Source organism: Abramis brama (genome assembly GCF_963993115.1).
Source record: "Abramis brama genome assembly, chromosome: 3".
Lineage (NCBI taxonomy): Eukaryota > Metazoa > Chordata > Actinopteri > Cypriniformes > Leuciscidae > Abramis > Abramis brama.
In genome coordinates, this window is record NC_139965.1 from 33790703 (window position 1) to 33797260 (window position 6558).

The window sequence follows — 6558 nt, forward strand, 5'->3', positions numbered from 1 at the left end:
TCTAAAACAGATAGCAATGTGTCCCAGCCAACCGTAACGTTAAATACCCCAAACATTCATATTCCTCACTTCTCTTTTTGTGTTCCAGGCGAAATGTTCCTGTGTGTACTAAATGCCCTAGTAAATCACACAGAGTTTGCTTAAGTCCTCCCTCGACACTCTTGAATATCTATTGCTCCTCATAATATGCATTCATTTGTCATTTTTGTCATATTTCTTAATTTCCTGTGTGTACAATTATTTGTGATAATTTCTGACAGCATCGAGAGACTCGTAAAAGAAAGGAGCAATTTCTCATCCGTGTCACTGGATGCACAGACACTGATTATGAAGACTGAATACCAAGCATGTCTGTGGCATTTCTCTATCCTCTTGTGCATGGTGCAAAACTCTCTTTGTTTCTCTCTCTCTCTGTTTCTCTCTCTCTCTCTCTCTCTCTCTCTCTCTCTCTCTGTTTCTCTCTCTCTCTCTCTCTCTCTCTCTCTCTCTCTCTCTCTCTCTCTCTCTCTCTCTCTCTCTTTGCCTGCTCACACAAACATGCACACAGTCTCTTCACTCTCTGGAATTCTGTGTCACTGTGTCACTTCAGTTCCGGCAGTATGATGCTTCTTTGGAGTACCCCTGACTTCTGACAGGCGTTCTTAACAGGGCACTGGTCATATAAGCACACTCTCTTTCTCTCTTTTGCAGCCCTTAGATGAAGTGAGAGCTGTCATCTCTTTAAGACATATCTCCAATCATCAGCTAAAGGGTATCATCCAGAATTCACTCTGTGCCCTTGCAGACAATAGATCACTCTATCGGAGAATGCACATTTACAGGATACATAACTATATAACTGTGTATAGTTGATAAAGTTTTAAAAGGTTCCACTTCCCATTTCCCGTTTTGTTGTTTGAGTTCATTATCCAAACAGACTCTACAGTTTCCTGGCAAAAATTCATCTGTCAATAGCCAAAGCTAGCCAAATTAAAAACAAAACAAAAAACATGGTAGTGTCAGGAAGCCCCACCCACACTAAATTATCATTGGATCCCTCCTCATGTATATTAATAATCAAATATTGACAAGAAGAGACTTGCAAAAGTTTTGAATCGGATATTATTTGAAACATCTCATTAAGTTCTTATATTTGGTATTGGAGGAGTGAAAACGTGCCAAAACAGGGAACTGGCCCTTGTGCGGTTCTGCTTGGCTGTTTGTGATTGACTGTGTAAGTAAGGTCTCGCAGCAAGTCCAGCTTGATGCTTGTGGCATCGCGTGTTTTCTCACATAGGTGTCGAGTACTTTGCATTTTGTTGGACATTATGCAGTTTAGTTCACTATTTTGGTACTATGATGGTGCACAGTTTGTGTCCAATTAGGGTTTGGCATTATGGAGATATATATATAACGGTATATGTTACACACTTTTCTTCTTCTCTGTCACAGATGGAGTTTGGGTTCCTTGACACTGTTGCCTCTGGCTTGCTTAGTTGGGGACACTTAATATTAAGCAATATTAATTTGATTGCACTGACAATATTGTATGAGATCTGAACAGAGCGGGACATCACTGTTTTCTATGGAACTGCTTTATAGCTGAATTGAACTCATTTTATATTTGATGGTCTTTGCAGATAAACAGAGCTGAATCAACCCTGAACAGACCTCATCAGAATAATGACATTTTCTTTTTAGAGCTACTATGCATCATCATTGAATCATTATTTTCCTGTTTTTCCCTGTAAAGCTGCTTTGAAACAATCTGTATTGTATAAAGGGGTATAAAAGCAACTTGACTTGACTTGATAGAGAGAATCAACATATCCGCAACAGTTTTTGCACATCTTGGGCACGTGCAAGTTGAAACAGTTGATTAATAAATCGACTATTCGTGTAAAGTGATTGTAAACAGTAACCTGCTAAGTCACCATAAAATAAAAATGGACAATTGTTCTTTTTTTAATGGAATATTGCAGTGTTTATTAACCAACAAATGATTTATCAGTGCACATGCATCATTTTTTTTTTTTTTATTCATTGTAATTTTAAAATCAAAATAAATTCCCCTGCCTGTCCCAATGACATCTCTGATGATGAGTTTTTTCGGTGTGAGGGTGGGTAAACCTGTCACTCACATGAGATCGCAGCATTAGCAAACATCAGCAATCCAACAATACAATTAATTCCTGATGGACAAAATCATGTCCCGCCCTAAATTTATTCTTGTTTTTAGAAGCAGTTTCACTTGGATACATGTTAAAATAGGGAAGAAAAGACTATCATTACTTCCGTTATACACTCACGGCTCTTGATGAATAACTTTTGCAACTTTAATAAAATTAAAGCTTTTTGATTGTAATTTATGTTTTTGTATTTTTTTATTACAAAATTGTAAACAAATGTATGTATTATTTTTTTTACACTTGATTACTTCATTTAGTAGTATTTCTTATTGAACACTACTGTAAGATAGACCTATACAACCTGAATCCCTGTTTATTATAATTAGTTTTTGCTGTAATATTGAAATTGATTCAGAGAATTTTGAATATTCACTGCTATCCAAAATGTTGATATTGTAACAAATTGATTTCCAGAAAAGTTACCTATAATGTGATGTAGGCCTATATCATTGTTGTGAAATGAAATGACACATATGATAATATAAACTTTTGGTCATATTACCTATCCTCATGTTCATTGTAAAGTCTGGATCCTGAAGCAAAACCAGTTGAGAACCACTGATCTAGAATCACAGTTGCACTCATACAAGATATTCACACAAGCATCCCTCTCAATGTCTGCTCTTCTCTTCCGAATTCTTGATTTTTACACACACACACGCACATGCACGCGCACACACACACGCACACACACACACACCATTTCTCATTGCCTCTGTGGGAGAATTTCAGCGTAGGTTATTTCGGGAGGATTAAAACGTCAGTGTGGGTTTAGATGGCTGTGATTGTGTCTAGGCTCAGGAGCGGGGCTCATTTGTAGCTGTCAGTCGGCATTGGCCTTTTCTCAGTAATGTAAAGATGGCAGTCTCCGTTGCCCCGTTTGTCGCTGCAAGAGCGATCTCGCAGATTATCATCTCAAAGGGACTGATAGTGGCTTGCTCCACCTTTGTGTGGCTGCCTCTCCAGCTGAGCGGAAGACCCCTGACCCCCACAGTCTCGACTCCTGGAAGCTCTGCGACTTTGAAAAGTTTTACTGGTGGCATTAAAACCCTGTCAGAGAGTCTATTTAGGGGAGATTTGAGGAATGCCACCCACGTTTTACAGGCTTTTGGGGGAAAATAGGGCTGTATTATAGAACTTGACATTTCTCATAAAACCTGCACTGTGAAGATGGTTTTGTGGTAACATCTCGATTAAGTAGTTTTACTCAAGGCAGAAATATTATTTAATAGGTGTAAATCAACCCAACTACATTGGATTACACCAACAACAATATTTTAAGGGTCAGTTCAGATAGAAATACAGTTGTTTCTTAAAGGGAAAAATGAAATTTCTTTCATCTTTTACTGGCTTTCTTGTCATTTCATACCAATATTACTTTATTTCTTCTGCAGAGCACAAAAGAAAAAATTGAAGGCTGTTTTCTATGCTCTTTTCCACTGAAGCTTTTAAACTTCAAAAAGGATGCAAAAGTGCCATAATAATCCATATAGAAGTCCATATAACTCTTATGCTATATACAAAGTTTGGTGATATATTGGTGATTCTATATATAAAATGGTGACATCCTCCCTAACATTTCTCGGCCAACTAGAAGTAGCGGAGTCTTAATCTTTTGAGTCATATCATTGCAATAAATCATTGCACTGACACATACTGTAGTAGTTTAAGGGGTACTTCACTGCTGCCAAAAAGGGTTTTCAATAAAACTAGTCTGCTTATACTGTAGAAAGGCAAAAAATAAAACAAAATCTGTGCTACCTGACCAGAAAAAAAGGCTGTTGTTTTCCTCTTTAGGTAGGACACATATTGTTGATCTATAAAGGCCACTCCCACCAGTCTGCTATGGTGTTATGCTTACTAGAGTCAAATACTCCCTTGCTTTAGTAGAAAATACTTCTTAGCAAACGTTTTAGTCATAATGGTATTGAATTGTATTGTTCCCAGGAGCAAGAATTTAAAGAGTAAACATTTAGCGGGAGTGAGTTACTTTCGGTTTCCAGTGAAGGATCCAGCGCGTTGTAGGCAGTAAGGCTGTAAAGAATCATAAATACAGAGAGAACATTGTGATGGAAAATCTTAAATATCTTTGTGTTTGTAGACAACATTTCAAACTGGATGACTATGAACATGGGGTTGTAGACCAAACGGAAGAGAAAAACTGAAAGAAACTGTTATACCAATTATGCCCAAACCCAAACCATAGTGTTCCATCTTTACCATAGTGCTGTAGAGTATACAACGTACGATACAATTTTTTGTGATAAACCTCTTACAATAAATGTTCCATTAATAGCCCTCTGTCGACATTGTAACAATATAAAGTAGGTTGAAAATCAGTGAAGTTACACTTTAACATCTTACTGGAGAGAAAGGCTGTCGTTGAAAAACAATTAAAATTTTGGTGTTTCTCACTCAATGCTATTGTATGATGCACAAGGACCACTTTTATGATGCTTTTATCTTGGTGGTTTTTTTTCTTCTATGATAGTTTTGTGTCTTTTTTCTATGCTTAAAAGCTCGAGTTTATTCAAATTGCATGGAAAAGATCATTGAAACAAATTGTCTTCACATTTTCTCCTTTTGTGTTTCACGGAAGAAAGCAAGTCATACGGGTTTGGAACAACATGAGAGTGAGTAAATGATGACAGAACTATCCCTTTAAGATAACAACCACACATTTTCACATAATTTGCACAGACAGAGATGAAAGCGCTTAATGTTTTGTGGCACTGAGATTGTATTGTCACCTTATCAAATTATAAAGCACTGGGATCAGAAGATGTAGCCGGTCACGTTGACTAAAATGAAAAGGACTATTTCTAAAATTTCCTTTCAGCTTTGCCTTTTTTTTGTGTGCCTCTGATCCATTGTGAGACTCCAGTCGGAGATGCTCAGACACAGCATGATAAAACACAATTATGATTATTATTTATCTTATTAGCTTTTAATTGGACATCCACACGTCTATTTTGAAATTTTACATTGTCTAATATATTCCTCTCTATGCTCACTTACTTTCACATCCCACCTACACACATAGATAGATAAACAGTGAAGCAATGGAAGCACAATGTTGGCACTTCAAACTGAGAAATCCACAAACACCCCCTTTCCCTGGCTTTTCTGAATAATGCATTTTGCAATGGTTAAGGGCAAATTTACTGCAGCATGTCTCTGTACATCTCCTCCACAGATCATTGATTAAAATTGTAATTTATTGGGTTTTTTTCCTGTACGCTATGAATATTATTGATCTGAGTGTTTGTGGCTTTGCTCTCTCATCTATCTTCCTTTGAGCGACTTGTTCAGATTTTGCTCCCCTTGAAATGTAAGAATTGATTACAATTCCTATAGCAGCAGACAGCCGCTGCCTCCTCTTCAGCCTCGCTGACCTTGGCGCAGAGAAAAGATGCTTGTACATGACGAGAGGAGCGTTCATTCCTGTATTCTCTTTCTCTCTCTCCTCCACTTTAACCTCTCCACTTCAAGGCTATTGCGATGCATTTCATGACTCTTAAACTGTTGTAGCGTATTACCTTAAAAACCACTGGCAATCTGAAGTCCTTCCTTTTGACACTCCAGAATTAATCAATTTACTGCCGAAAGCAGATCCATTTCTTGTCAGTGTATTTCAATATTTCATATTGTGAAACAGCCTCGTACCTGAACACACACACACACACACACACACACACACACACACACACACACACACACACTCACACACACACGCACACACATACACCTACAGACTGACCCTCTTCTCTCTTCTCACCTCCCCTGAGATGCTGTGTTGGAGGACATCGATTTATTTTACATAGTAATACAAACAGTGGGAGGGAACAGGTCACCTCAGCTATTGCCACCTGTGCGTTGGTATGAAGCACATGGCACAGGTCAGTGAAGCCCTTTCTGCTTGAGTGGCTGCTGCATATTTCATTGTACGCATGAAGAATGCCAGACGTCCCTTTAGAACGGGGACGTTCGAGAGGAAGCAGCAAGTGAAGCAGCACTGTTCCGCTTGACTCCAGTAGAGGGAGGTGCTCACCTGCTGTTGAGCTGCAGGCTTTGTCTCCGAGGACAAGGAAACAGAATTAGATTCCTTCAGGGATGAACTTCATGAGTGATCACATGAGCATTTAAGGAGGATCTGCACTTGCAAATGTGTAGATGCAGAGTATAGCTTTCTTTTCTGATGCAAAATCTGGGGACTGATGTATTCCTGTTTGACCACAACATTTTGTTTAGATGCATCAAATGGATTTAGATCATTTCATTGTTATACTCTTTTATGGATTCTGGTCAATGGCACAAAAGAGTGTCCACGATAATGAAAAGCAGAAATCTAAATTAAACAAAAATGCTTTCAATTCTTGTTGGAAAACTT